The sequence below is a fragment of the Ornithorhynchus anatinus genome, chromosome 4, assembly GCF_004115215.2.
Source record: "Ornithorhynchus anatinus isolate Pmale09 chromosome 4, mOrnAna1.pri.v4, whole genome shotgun sequence".
NCBI lineage: Eukaryota > Metazoa > Chordata > Mammalia > Monotremata > Ornithorhynchidae > Ornithorhynchus > Ornithorhynchus anatinus.
The window spans coordinates 79,606,721-79,624,701 of record NC_041731.1 but is presented as its reverse complement, the minus strand read 5'-3'; the positions used below and the strand labels follow the sequence as shown (position 1 = coordinate 79,624,701).

Genomic DNA, 17,981 nt, shown 5'->3' with positions numbered 1-17,981 from the left:
GCGCTTACTATGTGCAGAGCACTGTTCTAAGCGCTGGGGTAGATACAGGGTAATCAGGTTGTCCCACGTGGGGCTCACAGTCTTCATCCCCATTTGACAGGTGAGGGAACTGAGGCACAGAGAAGTTAAGTGACTTGCCCACAGTCACACAGCTGACAAGTGGCAGAGCTGGGATTCGAACTCATGACCTCTGACTCCCAAGCCCGGGCTCTTTCCACTAAGCCACGCTGCTTCTCGGGAAGAAGTAGTTCAGTGGTGACTTTTGAGAGGACAGCCAGATTGGAGGGGATCATGGAGAGAACTGGGAGAGAGGAAGTGGAGACAGCGGGCATACTCTAACGTGCGTTTCCCACACCACAAGTTTCTTAAATTACACGACTAACACGTTACAGCAATAATGACTCTATTCTACTTTTTAATAGTCCTCTAAGACCTGTTTTGGATACCTGACACTCCTCCAAACAGTTGATCTTTCCCCTTTAAAAATAAATCATGCTGTGAAAGGACGTTTCCAGATTTTTATGGGGGTGTACCATAGTTTGCTCTTTATGGAAGCGTTATTTGCGATTATCAAATCATGTTGGAGCTGTCGAGCCTAATATTCTTGTTATGGGTCTTGCCTGTGAACTCAGTTTTAGGTTCTCCACATCCTGACATTGAAAAAAGAAAGTTTCTGCTATATGGAACGGACATCTTAGACTTGCCATGAGATCTTTATTACCCAGAAATTAAATGAGGATGTTGTAGGAGATGGATGAAGGCAATTATTCTTGTTTCCACTGCATTATCCGGAAATCGGTTTTCAGGTTGCACAACCCTTTCCCCAAGACACTCACCACGATATCCTTTAAGGACCCTGATTCAGTCTGAACCTTTCATTCATTCATTCATTCAACAGTATTTATAGAGCGCTTACTACGTGCAGAGCACTGTAGTAAGCGCTTGGAATGTACAAATCGGTAACAGATAGAGACAGTCCCTGCCCTTTGACGGGCTTACAGACTAATCGGGGGAGACAGACAGACAAGAACGATGGCAAGAAATAGAATCAAGGGGATGGACATCTCACTAAAACAATAGCAAATAAATAGAATCAAGGTGATGTATAGCTCATTAACAAAATAAATAGGGTAATGAAGATATATACAGTTGAGTGGACAAGTACAGTGCTGAGGGGATGGGACGGGCGGGGGGAGGAGCTGAGGGAAAGGGGGGAACCTTTTGATTACGGGACCTCGGAATTTAGATGAAATCACAGAATCATAGAGCTAGAAGGCAGCAGGAGGGACCGCACGATTCCAGCTCCCACCGCCAGGCAAGCAAATAGCTAAATTAACAACCAGTTCTCCCAGTTCTCCCATCAGCCCTGTTTCCACTCTGCATTGTGGACAGACTGCTATTACACAGTGAGGGAATGTTCTTCCAGCCATACATGTCTTACTAGACAGAATGCAGTGTGGCGGCAAAAGAAGTGACTGGACATGTCCGTGCACTGCGGGGAAAGGCTCACGTATACCTGGTTCTGTCATTTGTGCTTTCATGGCATGTTTTGGCTAGAAAATTATTAGAGAATATTCAACCAGCAGCAGTGATACAGTGGCAAGAAAAGGTGTGCGTGGCATGGGACCTGCCACATTAACTGCTGTGTGACCTTGGGCAAGCCAAGCAGCATGGCTCAGTAGAAAAGCAGTGTGGCTCAGTAGAAAGAGCAAAGGCTTGAGAGTCAGAGGTCATGGGTTCTAATCCTGGCTCCACCACTTGTCAGCTGTGTGACTTTGGGCAAGTCACTTCACTTCTCTGGGCCTCAGTTACCTCATCTGTAAAATGGGGATGAAGACTGGGAGCCCCACGTGGGACAACCTCATTACCACGTATCCCCCCCAGCGCTTAGAACAGTGCTTTGTACAAAGTAAGCACTTAACAAATACCACCATTATTATTATTATTCTCTGGGGCTCAGTTCCCTCATCTGTAAAATGGCGATTAAGTCCGAGAGCCCCATGTGGGACAACTTGATTACCTTGTATCTACCCCAGCGCTTAGAACAGTGCTTGGCATATAGTAAGCGCTTAATGGATACCATTATTATTATTAACTGCAGCATGAGTTTTCCTTAACATGGAATTCTGCAAGAACTCAAGCTCTGTGTTCTAGGAGAAACAGATGCACAAAGGCAGGTAGTCTTAAATACAGGGTGCTTCAAGTATGCAACCCCTGTGTTACAAAAGAACCGACTGGGACCTCCAACAGATAGTGACTTCATCTTTCTTTAAGGTTTTCAGGGATAGCGATATCTCTTGGTAGTCCATTACTGTGTTTTATCACTACGTTCAACTGTACTCTTTCCCAAAAGTCACTTCAACTGAAGTCCGCTCCTCTTAATTGCTCCTCAGGACACAGGGAGAACTGATCAACATCCTCCTGATAAAACCCGAAGGACTGGCGTCATTTCAATCTACGACCCGTTTATTTGGCAAAGTCCTTCAAGATTATCGGATAAGCCGCTGCAGTATCTCGCTGTTTTATATGCTGCCTAAATTGTTTAAGCTGCATTAGTTAGCAGCCTAGCAACATGGGGTCGGAGCTGGGACATGCCAGTAAGACCAGCTCCCCCCCTTCCACAGCCACCTCTCTTTCCCTGTCTACTGACACTACCCTCAAGGGGTGCCTATCCGCCTCCCGTCCTGGTCCCGGAGGGGTGGCGGCCTACGGGGAACCAGAGTTACACATGGAAATGCCCCAGGTGGCCAAGATGTCTCCCAGGGAACCAGATCAGATCCACTTCAGGGTTTCCTCCACCTCCTCTCTGTCCAGAATGGTGGCAAACATTATCTCCCGCCCCCAACCCCAAGGAACTGCAGTCCACCATTTTGAGGCATGTGAAGCATTTTGAGGCTTAGAGAAGCAGCATGACAGAGTGGATGGAACAGAGGCCTGGGAGTCAGAAGGTCATGGGTTCTAATCCCAGCTCCACCACGTGTCTGCTGGGTGACCTTGGGTAAGTCACTTCAGTTCTCTGGGCTTCAATAACCTCATCTGTAAAATGGGGATTGAGGCTGCAAGGCCCACGTGGGGCAGAGACTGGGCCCAACCCGATTTGCTTGTATCCACCCCAGCACTTAGAACAGTGCCTGGCACATAGCACTTAATATCATTATTATTATTATTATCATTAAAGTGACACCAGCAGGGACAGTTTTCCACATCTGGCCAGGGTGAGATAATTACGAACGAGCAAGGGAACCGAGGACAGGGTTTTTATTTTTCATAATTTTTTTTCTCTGCCTCTCCCACTAAACTGTAAGTTCCTAGTTGGAAGGGAACATGTCTACCAACTGTCCTGTTGTTCTGTACTCTCCTAAGCGCTTTGTACAGTTCTCTGCACACAGGAAGGGCTCAATGAAAACCACTGATTGATTGACTGACTGACGGGTCTCTATCTCTGTGTCCCATTGTGATTTCACTGCATAAGAAGATTGGCAGATTTTCCAATCAGTCAAATCCTGTCTGCGTGAACCAATCAGAGGACACAAATCATGAACGAGCCATAAATCAGCCACTTCAGTTGGATGGAAGACGATCAGATAAGGGCACTCGGGGATACCTATAATCCAGCCAAATGTACCTTAGACAATTCGCACCTGTATCATGCACCTTGGACTATCTGAAGACAGTCAGTCATTCCTTGGCATTTTCTCTAGGCTGAACAACATTAAATTCCTTTAATTTAAAAGTCAAATCCTTTAACTTCCCCTCACAGGAGCTATTTTCCATCCCTTCAAATCATTTCTGTAACTCTTCTGTGGACCCTCTGCCATTTCTCAGCATCCTTGTACTCTGGATCCCTCTACACTTTCTCCATTTCCATTTTAAAGAGAGGTGACCTAAATTGGACACAAGATTTTAATGAACATCTAAACAGTGCCTAGGCTTTTGTTTGTTTATTTGCTTTTATGGTATCTATTAAGCACTTACTCTGTGTCAAATACTGTTCTAAGCACTGAGGTAGATACAATCTAATTCATTCATTCATTCAATTGTATTTATTGAGTGCTTACTGTGTGTAGAGCAGTGCACTAAATGCACAGGAAAGAACAATACAATAATAAATAAGTTTGGACACAGTCCCTGTCCCACTGGAGCTCACAATCTTAATCCCCATTTTACAGATGAGGAAACCGGGGCACAGAGAAGTTAAATGATTTTTCTAAGGTCACACAGCAGACAAGAGGCAGAACCGGGGTCAGGAACCAGTTCCTCTGACTCCCAGGCCTGTGCTCTATCAACTAGGGAACACTGCTTCCTCAAACTGAAAGCTAAACATGAACAGAGAGAAGGGAGTCAAAATTTGCTCTGAGGCCCTTTCTATACTGCAAAGGAGACTGCTGCCCCACCATTCATATCAACGATTGAGCACAATCATTTTCAATTTCATTTTTAATATTTTATATAGTTACAAGAGTAGTAATAATAATTATGGCATTTATTAAGCACATTCTACATGCTAGGTGTTGGGGTCAAATCAAGTTTATCAAGTTGGACGTAGGGTCTAGCCCACACGGAACTCATGATATAGCTTATCCTTATAAAACAGAAGTGGAAATTGAGGCTCAGGGAGAGACGAAAGCCCTGGTCTTTCTGACTTCAAGTCCCATGCTCTGTGCACTAGACCACAACTGATTTATCCTTGACACTCGTCTCTCCCATTCAACCCTCATAGTCAATCTACCACTAAATATGTCAGTTCAACCTTCATATGGCTAAAATAGCGTGGCTCAGTGAGCCCGGGCTTGGGAGTCAGAGGTCATGGGTTCAATTCCCGGCTCTCCCACCTGTCAACTGTGTGACTGTGGGCAAGTCACTTAACTGATCTGTGCCTCAGTTCCCTCATCTGTAAAATGGGGATTAAGACTGTGAGCCTCACGTGGGACAACCTGATTACCCTGTATCTATCCCAGCGCTTAGAACAGTGCTCGGCACATAGTAAGCGCTTAACAAATACCAACATTATTATTATTATTATTAAAATCCACCCTTTCCTCTATATCCAAACTGCTGCCATTCATTCCTTGAATCAATCGTATTTATTGAGCGGTTACTGTGTGCAGAGCACAGTACTAAGAGCTTATAATAATATTGATGATATTTGTTAAGCATTTACTATGTGCTGTTCTAAGCAGTGGGGTAGATACATGGTATTCAGGTTGTCCCATGTGGGGCTCACAGTCTTAATCCCCATTTTACAGATGAGGTACCTGAGGCACAGAGAAGTTAAGTGACTTGCCCAAAGTCATACAGCTGACAAGTAGCAGAGCCGGGATTAGAACCCACTACCTCTGACTCCCAAGCTCATGCTCTCTCCACTAAGCCATGCTGCTCCCTCCCCTTGATTACTGCATCAGCCTCCTCACTTACCTCCCTGCCTCCTGTCTCTCTCCACTCCAACAGTCCAAATTCCACTCTGCTACCTGGATCAATTTTCTACAAAAACGTTGTCGATTCATTCAGTCGTATTTATTGAGCACTTACTGTGTGCAGAGCACTGTACTAAGCGCTTGGAAAGTACAATTCGGCAACAGATAGAGACAATCCCTAGCCAACAATGGGCTCACAGTCTAAAAGGGGGAGATAGACAACTAAACAAAACAAGTAGACAGGCGTCAACAGCATCAAAATAAATAGAATTATAGATATATACACATCATTAATAAATGTTTCTCCACGCCTAAAGAAACTCCAAGGTTTGCCCATCCACCTCCACATCAAACAGAAACACCTTCCCATAGGCTTTAAAGCACTCAATCCCCTTGCCGGCTCTCACCTCACCACCCTGATTCCCTACTACAACCCAGCCCACACGCTTCACTCCTCTAACTCCTCTAACTACTCACTGCACCTAGATCTCATCTATCTCAACGCCAACCTCTGGCTTGGAAGGCCATCCCTCTTCATATCCAACAATCGCTTTCACCAACTTCAAAGCCTTACTGAAGGTACATCTCCTAAAAGAGGCCTTCTCCGACCAGGCTCTCAATTCCTCTTCTTCCAACGCCTTCTGCATTGCCCTTCCACTTGAATTTGTACCCTTTTTTCCACCCCTCCCTCGGCCCCCTTACACTCACGTACATATCTCTAATTTATTTATTTATATTAATGTCTATCTCCCCCTCTTTACTGTAAGCTCATTGCGATCAGGGGATATGTCTTCCAACTCTGTTCTATTGTACTCTCCCAACTTGGTACGGTGCTCTGTAATAATAACAATAATAATAATGTTGGTATTTGTTAAGCACTTACTATGTGCAGAGCACTGTTCTAAGCGCTGGGGTAGATACGGGGTCATCAGGTTGTCCCATGTGGAGCTAACAGTTTTAATCCCCATTTTACAGATGAGGTAACTGAGGCACAGAGAAATGAAGTGACTTGCCCACAGACACACAGCTGACGAGTAAGCGCCACAGAACTACGATTGACTGATTGACCACCGTGGCTATTTCAAGTAATCCAACATCTGCGTATTTTGGAGGTGCTATTTTGAGGCTGTTTTCCAACTCCGAATGATTAAGACAGTAATTTTATTTTTACAAAAGGCATTGGCTAAATGTTTTTCCATTTTAAAAACTGAAAGATGAAAAGAAGTGCAATGTTCAGTATCTTAAATAATTATTTGTCTTCTAAGTGACTTCAGGAGTTTTAATGCTTCAAAAACTATTGGTCACAAAACACCACTTGCCACTGATTTCCACTTTTAATTTTTCAATGAGGCCTTTTAATAACTTTAACTTCAAAGACCAGAAAAAAGATTCCATTAAAAAGCCTTTATGGAAAAAGAAAGGCACACCAACTTTCTTGCCCTATGACACGTGTAAAATTTTGAATCTTTTTACCTACAAATAAGAACGTGAACCTCGGTATTGCACTACAGCTAACAGGTTAAAAAAAAAAAAATAGGTGAAACTGTTACCGCTAGACCCAACACAAATCATGCTGCCATTGAGCGAGAAAGTAACATCGTTCCATGTCTGTTAAAAGTCTGAGAACTGAGACCTGAGACTTTAATGAAGTTAAGGAATGTTAATTATGGACGAGAGCTCCGGTAAGAGTTGCATTAAAGGAATTTCAGGGAAGAGTGAAAGCAGTAAAACTTCAGAGAGGCTAATCATTTTGCATTTGCTTGACCTGATTTTTTTTAACAGCAAATCTCCAATTAATCCACTCAATTATATTTGAGGAAGTTCCCACCTGAGACTGTCTACAATACCAAGTGTTCAAGCTTAGTACAGTGCTGTGCACACAGTAAGTGCTCAATAAATACGACTGAAGTGTTCCTAACCTCCCCGTGACAGTCCCCCAGCCCCACCACCATGCCCTACTGATCTCAGCTCGAATCCATCTCCCCTCCTTTCCCTCCCTCTAGACTACAAGCTCCTTGCAGACAAGGATAGGGTCTACTTTATGTATTGAACTCTCCCAAACACTTAGTTCCGTGTTCTGCATACAGTAACTCCTCAAAAAAATATCACTGTTTGCTTGATTACCCAATGTTCACATCTCCCCACTCCTCAAGAATCTCCACTGGTTGCCCAACCACGTCTCCTATGAAAGAACTCCTTACCGTCAGCTTTAAAACACTCAATTGGCTTATCCCAGATTACCGTACCATATTGAATTCCTGCTACAACCCAGCGCACCTGCTTAGCTTGCTGTATCTCAAACCCCTCTATCTTGCCCACATCCTCCTTTTGCCTGGAATTCTTTCCCCCTCCAAATACAACAAACCACCACTCTTCCCAACTTCAAAGCTGTATTAAATCAAATCTCATCCAAGAGGTTTTCTCCAACTATGCCCTCCTTTCCCTTATCTGATCTCCCTTCTGTGTTGCCTATGCGCTTGGATATCCACCCCTCCCTCAGCTCCCTGCATTATGTACATATCCATAATTTATTTTAATGTCTGTCCTCCTTCTAGACTGTACACTGTTCATAAGCTTGTCTCCCAACTCCACTGAACTGCACTCTCCCAATCTTCTAGTACAGGACTCAGCATCCATTAAGCACTCAGTGAATACCATTACTTGATTGACCTCAGATATTTTATGCTCAGCACTTCCTCTGTCCTAGGATAGGTTCTAGGCCCTGGCAAACAGATATCTCTCTCAGTGAGTGAGCCCTTCTGATTTTGTAAAAGAGGCTCTGACAGGGTGAAGGGAGGATGGTAGGAAGAAAAGGTTGGATATGTGGAAGGAAGAGGTGGAGGGGTTAGGGGTCTGAGCAACTGAAGTTCCACTACTTCTGCCCACCTCTGCTCCCACATAGCTCGAGATTGGATTGATCACAACTTGCCATGGGCTCAGGTCAGCATTCTCCTGGCGGCTAAAAAGACGCCAGATAATAATGTCAGATAATAAGTCATTTAACTTCACTGTGCCTCAGTTACCTCATATGTAAAATGGGAATTAAGACTGTGAGCCCCACGTGGGACAGCCTGATTACCTTGGATCAGTGCTTGGCATACAGTAAGCGCTTAACAATTACCCTCATTATTATTACTATTATGCCTGAGCCCCAGCCCAGACTATGCAGTTTGTACTCTAGTTTCAGACTTCATTTACCTCATCTACTGCCAACACAGAGACATATACTAGATGATCAACAGATGCAGAAGTTCTATTATTGAGAAATAAATCTTAACGCCTTCAGCCTCCAAATCTTTTCACCAGCTTAGTCCTTTCTACCCTGAGAGCCAAGATAGTTAGGACTTTTCCTACTTAAGGTTTGAGTATGTGTGGAGCTATATAAACACCACCATTTGTTTGAGATGACAGTTTTGAAACAGTGGCCAAGCATTACAGGAAATGCTGTACAACAATTGAATGCTAATAATTCAAAATCTATCAGTGACTGCAATTAGTACAGTGTGGGAAAAAAATCCACATATCACAGTAGTATGTGAGACAAAGTTTTTGGTTTTTTGTTTTAATTTCCACAACCACTTACCTTTGGAAAGACTTTAGTCTCCTCTCCCTGTATCTAGACTGAAAGCTCATTGAGGGCAGGCAATATGTCTATTAACTCCACTATACTGTATTCTCCCAAACACTTCTAAACTGTGATCCCTTTGAGGGCAGGGATTCTATTTGTTGCTGAACTGTATATTCCAAGCACTTAGTACAGTGCTCTGCACACAGTAAGCGCTAAATAAAATTGACTGATTAAAATGGAACTTTCATGTGTTCTTCTTAAATTAAGATGCTAATTTATCATTCATGTCTGACTAGCCTGAATGAACCAGAGGGAATTTTAAGTCCTTGAAAAACATCTGGGGGCAATTTTTTTTTTAATACAGGCACACCCCACAACATAGCTGTTACCTGTTCCTTGAAAACATGGATGTATTATGAATTGCTGTATGGTGGGGTGCTCTTTCCAATAGATTTACATGCAAATTTTTATGTTGTGTTCCAGGTCCAGCAACATGTTGCCGACCAGGCCCTTCAGATACGTAAGAACGACACTGCAATACACTCCCGAGGCTCCCGTCCCATCATTTTTCCCCCCCCTTGTTCCGGCTACCCTGTACCCCAAACTCACTCACATTGTTCTCTGTGTCTCCTCCCCTTTTCTCCAGAGGAGGTTTCCCCATTTGTAGCCAAAGGTGGAGCAGAATTGGGACAGGATAGGAAGAGTAGACCCCTCTCAGGGTCGCAGCTGGAGAGTTTCCAGTATTCTACCAGTCTCGGCTAAGGGAGGGAGAGTTAAGCAGAGACATACCCATTCCATTCCTACCTTGGCCAGTGGTTAGCTAGTGGCAGGCAATCTGCTACAAGTCAAAACTCCTCCGTGCTGGGCAGCAGCGGCATGGGAGAGAGTAGAGGGCGGAGACTCAAGTTTACTGCGCGGAAGGAGGCTATGGTAAACCACTTTCTCTCTGACCTCCCTTCCTCCTCTCTCGCCCCGCTCCAGTCTATTCTTCACTCCGCTGCCCGGCTCATTTTCCTGCAGAAACGATCTGGGCACGTCACTCCCCTTCTTAAACAACTCCAGTGGTTGCCTATCGACCTCCGCTCCAAACAAAAACTCCTCACTCTAGGCTTCAAGGCTCTCCATCACCTCGCCCCTTCCTACCTCTCCTCCCTTCTCTCTTTCTACCACCCACCCCGCACGCTCCGCTCCTCTGCCGCCCACCTCCTCACCGTCCCTCGGTCTCGCCTATCCCGCCGTCGACCCCTGGGTCACGTCCTCCAGCGGTCCCGGAACGCCCTCCCTCCTCACCTCCGCCAAACTGATTCTCTTTCCCTCTTCAAAACCCTACTTAAAACTCACCTCCTCCAAGAGGCGTTCCCAGACTGAGCTCCTCTTCTCCCTCTACTCCCTCTGCCAACCCCCCTTCACCTCTCCGCAGCTAAACCCTCATTTTCCCCTTTTCCCTCTGCTCCTCCACCTCTCCCTTCCCATCCCCACAGCACTGTACTCGTCCGCTCAACTGTATATATTTTCGTTACCCTATTTATTTTGTTAATGAATTGTACATCGCCTCGATTCTATTTAGTTGCCATCGGTTTTTACGAGATGTTCTTCCCCCTGACTCTGTTTATTGCCATTGTTCTCGTCTGTCCGTCTCCCCCGATTAGACTGTAAGCCCGTCAAACGGCAGGGACTGTCTCTATCTGTTGCCGACTTGTTCATCCCAAGCGCTTAGTACAGTGCTCTGCACATAGTAAGCGCTCAATAAATACTATTGAATGAATGAATGAATGAACACTTCCGGACTTTTACCAAGAAACTCTATGGATCCTCTACCAGACCGATTTCAGATGGAGAGCGGGGCATTCTGGGAGAGATATGCCCGTGGTGTCGCTATGGGTCGGAAACGACTCAACGGCATAAGACAAGAAAGAGTTGGCCTCACCCAGGCCTATTCCAGATCCGACTCCCTCCTTCTCCTCCCTGGATGTACCAATCGCCCTCTTTTCTTTCCTGGAAAATGGAGCCCAGCAGGTTCTAGTGTCTTCTTCCAAGTGCGCACATGGATGGGGGAAGAGTGGCGTTTCAAATCCCTGGCTGGAAAGTGGTGGGCCAAAAGCAGAAAGAGACAGGGAGATAACTCTGAGAAGCAGCCTGGCTCAGTGGAAAGAGCCCGGGCTTGGGAGTAAGAGATCATGGGTTCGAAACCCGGCTCCATCACTTGTCAGCTGTGTGACTGTGGGCAAATCACTTCACTTCTCTGTGCCTCAGTTACCTCATCTGTAAAATGGGGATTAACTGTGAGCCTCACGTGGGACAACCTGATGACCCTGTATCTTCCCCAGCACTTAGAACAGTGCTCTGCACATAGTAAGCAAACCATGGCCCCTTCACAGACCTTGCTACTTTCTCAGATGTCAGATCAGAGAAGAGAGTGGGGTTCCCATAGGCGTAGATTAGAAAAGGGAGAAGGATCTGAGCAGGGAGCAAAATTCGATTGGGACCAGTCATAGTTCCCACAGGCTCAGACACCCAAGAGTGGCTCAGTGGAAAAGAGCCTGGGCTTCGGAGTCAGAGGTCATGAGTTCGACTCCCAGCTCTGCCACTTGTCAGCTGTGTGACTGTGGGCAAGTCACTTAACTTCTCTGTGGCTCAGTTACCTCATCTGTAAAATGGGGATTAACTGTGAGCCTCACATGGGACAACTTGATTACCCTGTATCTACCTCAGCGCTTAGAACAATGCTCTGCACATAGTAGGAGCTTAACAAATACCAACATTATTATTAGAATAAATTGAACTGGCTGGAAATGGTACGAGATCATAATAATAATAATAGTATTTATTAAACACTTACTATGTGCCAGGCACTGTATTAAGCGCTGGGGGGAATACAAGCAAACCCGGTTGAACACAGTCCCTGATCCCACACGGGGCTCACGGTCTTAATCCCCATTTTACAAATGAGGGAACTGAGGCCCAGAGAAGTGAAGTGACTTGCCCCAGGTCACACAGCAGTCAAGTGGCAGAGTCAAGATGAAACCCAGGTCCTTCTGATTCCCAGGTCCATGTTCTATCCACTAGGCCATGCTGATGACCTTGGGCAAATCACGTCACTTCACTTCCCTGGGCTTCATCTTTTATGCATTCATTCAATTGTATTTAATGAGTGCATACTGTGTGCAAAGCACTGCACTAAGTGCTTGGGAGAGTACAATATAACAGCAAACATTCCACACTCACAACGAGCTCACAGTCTAGAGGTGGAGACAGTCATTAATACAAATAAATAGATAAATTGATAAATGAATTACAGATACATACAGATATATACATCTGTAAATCCTCGGATTCCCGGGCTAATTCACTTTCCACTATACCATGCTGCTTTTTGATCAATCAGTCAATCCATGACAGCTACTGAGTGCTCACTTTGTGCAGAGCACTGTCCTAAGCATGCCAAATATTTGTGAAACCTTTACTCAAGGGGAACAACTGCTCTCCCAATTGCCACCCACCAGGCTGACAACTCTGCTTCAGTGGCTTCCAACATCCCAGTATTCATTCATTCAATAGTATTTATTGAGCGCTTACTATGTGCAGAGCACTGTACTAAGCATTTGGAATGGACAAATCGGCAACAGATAGAGACAGTCCCTGCCCACTGACGGGCTTACAGTCTAATCAGGGGAGACAGATGGACAAGAACAATACTGATAGTATTAACATGCGTGGAGCTAATGATACTATGTCACTGTTTGAATAGCTACTTTGGCCCCAACACTTTACCAGACAATTATAAATATGCAAAGTGGGGGGGGGGAGTGTATTCATTCATTTAATTGTATTTACTGAGCGCTTACTGTGTGTACAGCACTGTACTAAGTGCTTGGAATGTACAATTCATCAGCATCCCCTCATTCTTTCTCCCTCCCATTCATTCATTCAATCGCATGTACTGAGCATTTACTGTGTGCAGAGCACTGTACTAAGCACTTGATCCCCACAGCACATGTGTATAGACATCTGTAATTTATTGATTTATATATATTAATGTCTGCCTCCCCCTCTAGACTTTGAGCTTGCTGTGAGCTGGGAATGTATCAGTTGTTATATTGTACTCTCCTATCCGCTTAGTACAGTGCTTTGCACAAAGTAAGCGCTCAAGAAATACGATTGATTGAATGAATGAATGTACTGGAAGCAATATATTCAAGAAGGCGAGCAAATCATTAAAGCCGCTTCTCAAAATCTCCTCAGAATTATGAGTTGAAAATTAATCGGAAGACATCATTTATGACCTAACCCACATCTGGCAAAACTAATTCGAAACCCAGAATTTCCATTATTAACAAGGAGCTGAAGGAGGTCTAGGAATTTGGCTCGGGCAGGAATGTTGCCCATCACCACAAGGTGGACGAGTAGGTGGAAAAGCAATTCAAGGCTACATTCAACTTCGCTGTAAGATTTCCTCATTCCTCTCCCTCACTTTTGGCTTTCTGGTCTCGCCTACTTGTCAGTTCACGTGGGCCCCAACTCTATCCCACTTGATCCAGGGTCACTTTCCCACCTATCACTGTCTATAGCTGGCATTGAGCCTCTCAGTTGGTTCTCATTCTCTGGTCCCATCATCAAGCGCTTAGCACAGTGCTCTGCACACAGTAAGCGCTCAGTTAATACGATTGAATGAAATCCTCTAGGGCTTCATCTCGGTCTCAACTTCAACCCAACTCCAGGCTCCCGAGTCCCTGCTTTGGGCCCTGGTCTTATTCTTTTCTCCTCTCATTCCCAGTTTAGATGCAGGACTCACCCAGCCTTGATCGCCACCCATCTAGCAACCAGAATCAAAGTGTATCATCCCCTTCCTAAATAGTAAATAGCAGCTTAACTGACGGTGTGGGAAAATGCTTCCAGAAAAATTAACTAGCTATATATCAGTTTGTAGTCTTCCAATAAACCAAGAGGATTTCTTAATAGGAGAGGATATTTGGCAGGTGTCAGGAACTGCATGCCTAGAGCTGAGTTCGCGAGAGGATGGCGGGAAGGGAGAGAGAGATGAAGTATTTGCCATTGTTTTTATGAGATGTTCTTCCCCTTGACTCTATTTATTGCCATTGTTCTTGTCTGCCTGTCTCCCCCGATTAGACTGGAAGCCCGTCAAAGGGCAGGGACTCTCTCTATCTGTTGCCGATTTGTACATTCCAAGCACTTAGTACAGTGCTCTGCACATAGTAAGTGCTCAATAAATACTATTGAATGAATGAATGAAGTAGGAGATTTGGGGAGCAGTTGTTCCTTTACTTCCATTTTGCCATTCTCTTCTCTTCCAGCTCAATACTTTGGCATCAATGAGGCACCACCTGTAGCATTTCTGTACATATCACTTTACATATCCTATTACTTAAACACTTGTCTTATGCTGTCGAGTCATCTCCGACCCACAGCGACACCACGGACGCATCTCTCCCAGAACGCCCCGCTTTCCATCTGCAATCGTTCTGGTAGTGGATCCATAGAGTTTTCTTGGTAAAAATCCAGAAGTGGTTTATTATTGCCTCCTTCCACGCAGTAAACTTGAGTCTCCACCCTCGACTCTCTCCCATGCTGCTGCTGCCCAGCAGGGGTGAGTTTTGACTTGTAGCAGATTGCCTTCCTCTCTCTAGCCACTGGCCAAGCTAGGAATGGAATGGTTAGCCACTTGTCAGCTGTGTGACTGTGGGCAAGTCACTTAACTTCTCTGTGCCTCAGTTCCCTCATCTGTAAAATGGGGATTAAGACTGTGAGCCCCACGTGGGACAACCTGATTCCCCTGTGTCTACCCCAGCGCTTAGAACAGTGCTCTGCACATAGTAAGTGCTTAACAAATACCAACATTATTATTATGTTAGGCCTCTGCTTGACTCTCCTTCCCATAGCTGAGACTGGTAGAATACTGAAAACTCTGCAGGTGCGACCCTGGGAGGGGACATAAGCACCTACTCATCCATGTATTCACTTCTCTTCTCCCTCTGTAAGTTATATTACTGCTCTGCACATAGTAAGCACTCAATAAATACTATTGAATATTAGTGTGTCTCTCCCCTGCCGACTGTAAACTTCTCGAGGGCGGGAGTCACGTCTGCCAACTTCCCTGTACTCTCTGAAGCACTCAGTCTAGTGCTCTGCACACAAAGGATGCTCAGAAGGACCTGGAGTCTAACCTCGGCACCGCCACTGTCTGCTGTGTGACCTTGGGCAAGTCACTTCACTTCTCCATGCCTGTTACCTCAGCTGTAAAATGGGGAATGAGACTTTGAGCCCTATGTGGGACATGAATGGTGTCCAACCTGATTAGCAAGTATCTACCCCAGTGTTTAGTACAGGGCCTGGAACATAGTAAGCACTTAACAAATACCAAATTTAAAAAAATTACAACAACTTATTGAAGAGTTAAAATTTCAGCATGTTATAATTTGATTTTCTAGGACTTCAGATTGGGACAAATTGGATCTGTGACCTTTGATATTTGGTATTCACCCCACCCTTTATTCCACAACATTTATGTACATATCTATATATTACCTACTACAAATTATTTATACTGTCTTCCCCTCTAGACTATAAACTTGCTGTGGGCAGGGAACACGTCCACCAACTCTGTTGTATTGTACTCTCCCAAGCCTTTGCAGAGTACTCTGCACACAGTAAGCACTCAATAAATATCACTGACTGACAAAAGATGTGAACAACTACACTGCAATGCATAGCAAACATACCCTGGACCGCACCAAATCAAAGCTAAACGCAGTGGGCCTCTTTTACCATCCAGTTAGGGACAAATCTAACCCAGAGAAATAATGATCTGGTTTATCCAGGTTCATCAGCGGAAGCTGATAATCTCCTTCTTTAGACTGGAAGCTCGCTGTGGGTAGGGAATGTGTCTACCAATTCTGTTATACTGAACTCTCCCAAAAGTTTAGTACAGTGGTCTTCACACCATTAAGCAATCAATAGACACCACTGATTGATTTATTGATCTCAATGGACCCACGCACCTACGTGGACAACGTAAGTACCCACCATTTCTCTTGCCATTTTTCTTCTGCTTGGCCTGCAACCTCATATTCAAACCCCGAACCTAATGCAGGTTCACCAGAGAAGATTTTAAAGAACCAATGTATAAGTGTATTCTTTAATGCATAGTGCATCATCGAAACTTGAAGGAAAAAGGAATATTTTCCTCTACGGTTTACATATATATTAATATGTATTGCTACTGAAGAATTGCTTTGCATTTCCCAGGCACTCTGCATTTCACCCAGAGACTGTTCCGTAAATACTATCACTGCTACTAAAATTCTAGAGCTTGTTATTAAGCCTCTACAATCTTGTAAACTTGACTAAACAGATTAGTAACTGCTCCAACATAGCTCACTGTAAGCTGATACTGAACACACTATCATGGCTCGCAGTAGAAAACAGGACAGTTCAATTTCTTCTAAGCCTACAATGTCACATTCAATTCGTACAATTTGTACAGTACACCGAAAACATTTTAGCCATATCAGGAACAGTCTCTACTATCACATAAAGCTATTGATATTAAAGGAATGTAAAAATCACCTTCCCTAAAATGGCCCCCAAAATTTAGTTCAAAATTTCAAAACGCTATGTGAGTTGGGGGGGGGGGGGGGGGGAAAGAATTCTTTCCCAGGCTGAAAATCTGTATACGAATTGTTCCCTGGAAAGAATTTTCAGCCAAAAGTTATAAACACCCAAAGAAGGATTTATAATGGAAAGTCTGACAGACTCCTAGCTGCAATCTGGCTACCGACCACAATGTTACATAACATCTACAGGCACTTTTATGCATTAATGCTTTAACGCCAAATCACTTTACAGCAGTTCAACTTTTTTTTTTTTCTTCCTTCTCCTCCTGAAAAGCATCTTCTAGTAAGAAAAAGCAAATACACAACAATAAAAGCTCCTTGGTGGCGAAGTAACAGAAGATTCAAATCTTTTTTTCCTGTTCTCTTTTTCAATTAAGGCTCCTGACTTAGTACTAAAATATGCTTCTAGATATACCTTTGTATTTTAAAGTACCGAACATCTTCGAACATAAAGCAATTTGTTCTTTAATTATTTATCAATATGAAATGTCAAGCCTATAGGAGATAAAAGTGAATCATTTCAATCATTTTTATTAATGTGCAAATGTAAATGTTAACTAGATTTAATTATCCATGAACTCGGCTGAGCTTTTTTTTCACCAAAAATGATAATCAGGATATCAAAAAGTCTTTAAACCATTGGTAAAGAGTCCACTAATTTTGTAATCTTCATTTCCTGAACACAGTAGAAAAAAATTTAAAAGGAAATATACTGATTGGTCATTTTCTTAACCAACTAGCACAGTATGAATGTGTAACTACTACAATTTATGCCTGTACTGAGGATTTTTATGGTCAAATTTTGGAGTCCCTTTTTTATGCATGATATACTGCAGGGGAAGAAAACAACCCATCAATCAATGGGATGTATTGAGGACTTACTGAATAGTAATAATAATAACAACAATGGAATTTAAGTGCTTACTATGTGCCAAGCACTGTACTAAGCACTGGGTTAGACAAAAGATCATCAGGTTGGATAAAGTTCCTGTCCCTTATAGGGCTCACAGTGTGATGAGGAGGGAGAACAGGGAATGACTCCTCATTATATAGATGAGGAAATTAAGGCACTGAGAAGTTAAGTGACCTTCCCAAGACACAACAGAAAGCAAGTACTGGAGCCAGAATTAGAATCCAGGTCCTCTGCCTCCTAGGAGTGAGCTCTTTCCACTAGGTCACGCTGTAATAAGTGCTTGGGAAAGTGCAATACAATCAAGTTAGTGGCTTAAAATCTACAGAGAAGTACGTTAAAGCTGAAGAAAGAAAGAGTAGAGGGGGAAAGCAAATTTGAGGTGCTAGAACAAGATGGGGAGAAAAGGGGAAACCCATCCACCTCTGCAACAAACAAAAACTCTTTACCTTCAGGTT

The 17,981-nt window shown here is 43.9% G+C and overlaps 1 protein-coding gene and 1 non-coding gene across 2 annotated transcripts in view; one reads left to right on the top strand and one right to left on the bottom strand.

Moving 5' to 3' along the window:
• The window catches only part of NEK7 (NIMA related kinase 7), a 227,255-nt gene that overhangs the window by 172,714 nt on the left and 36,560 nt on the right, over nt 1–17,981 (bottom strand).
• Nucleotides 9,691–9,828, top strand: LOC114811777. Its single transcript, XR_003759473.1, has one exon. It is a non-coding gene; the product is annotated as a small nucleolar RNA SNORA7 (small nucleolar RNA).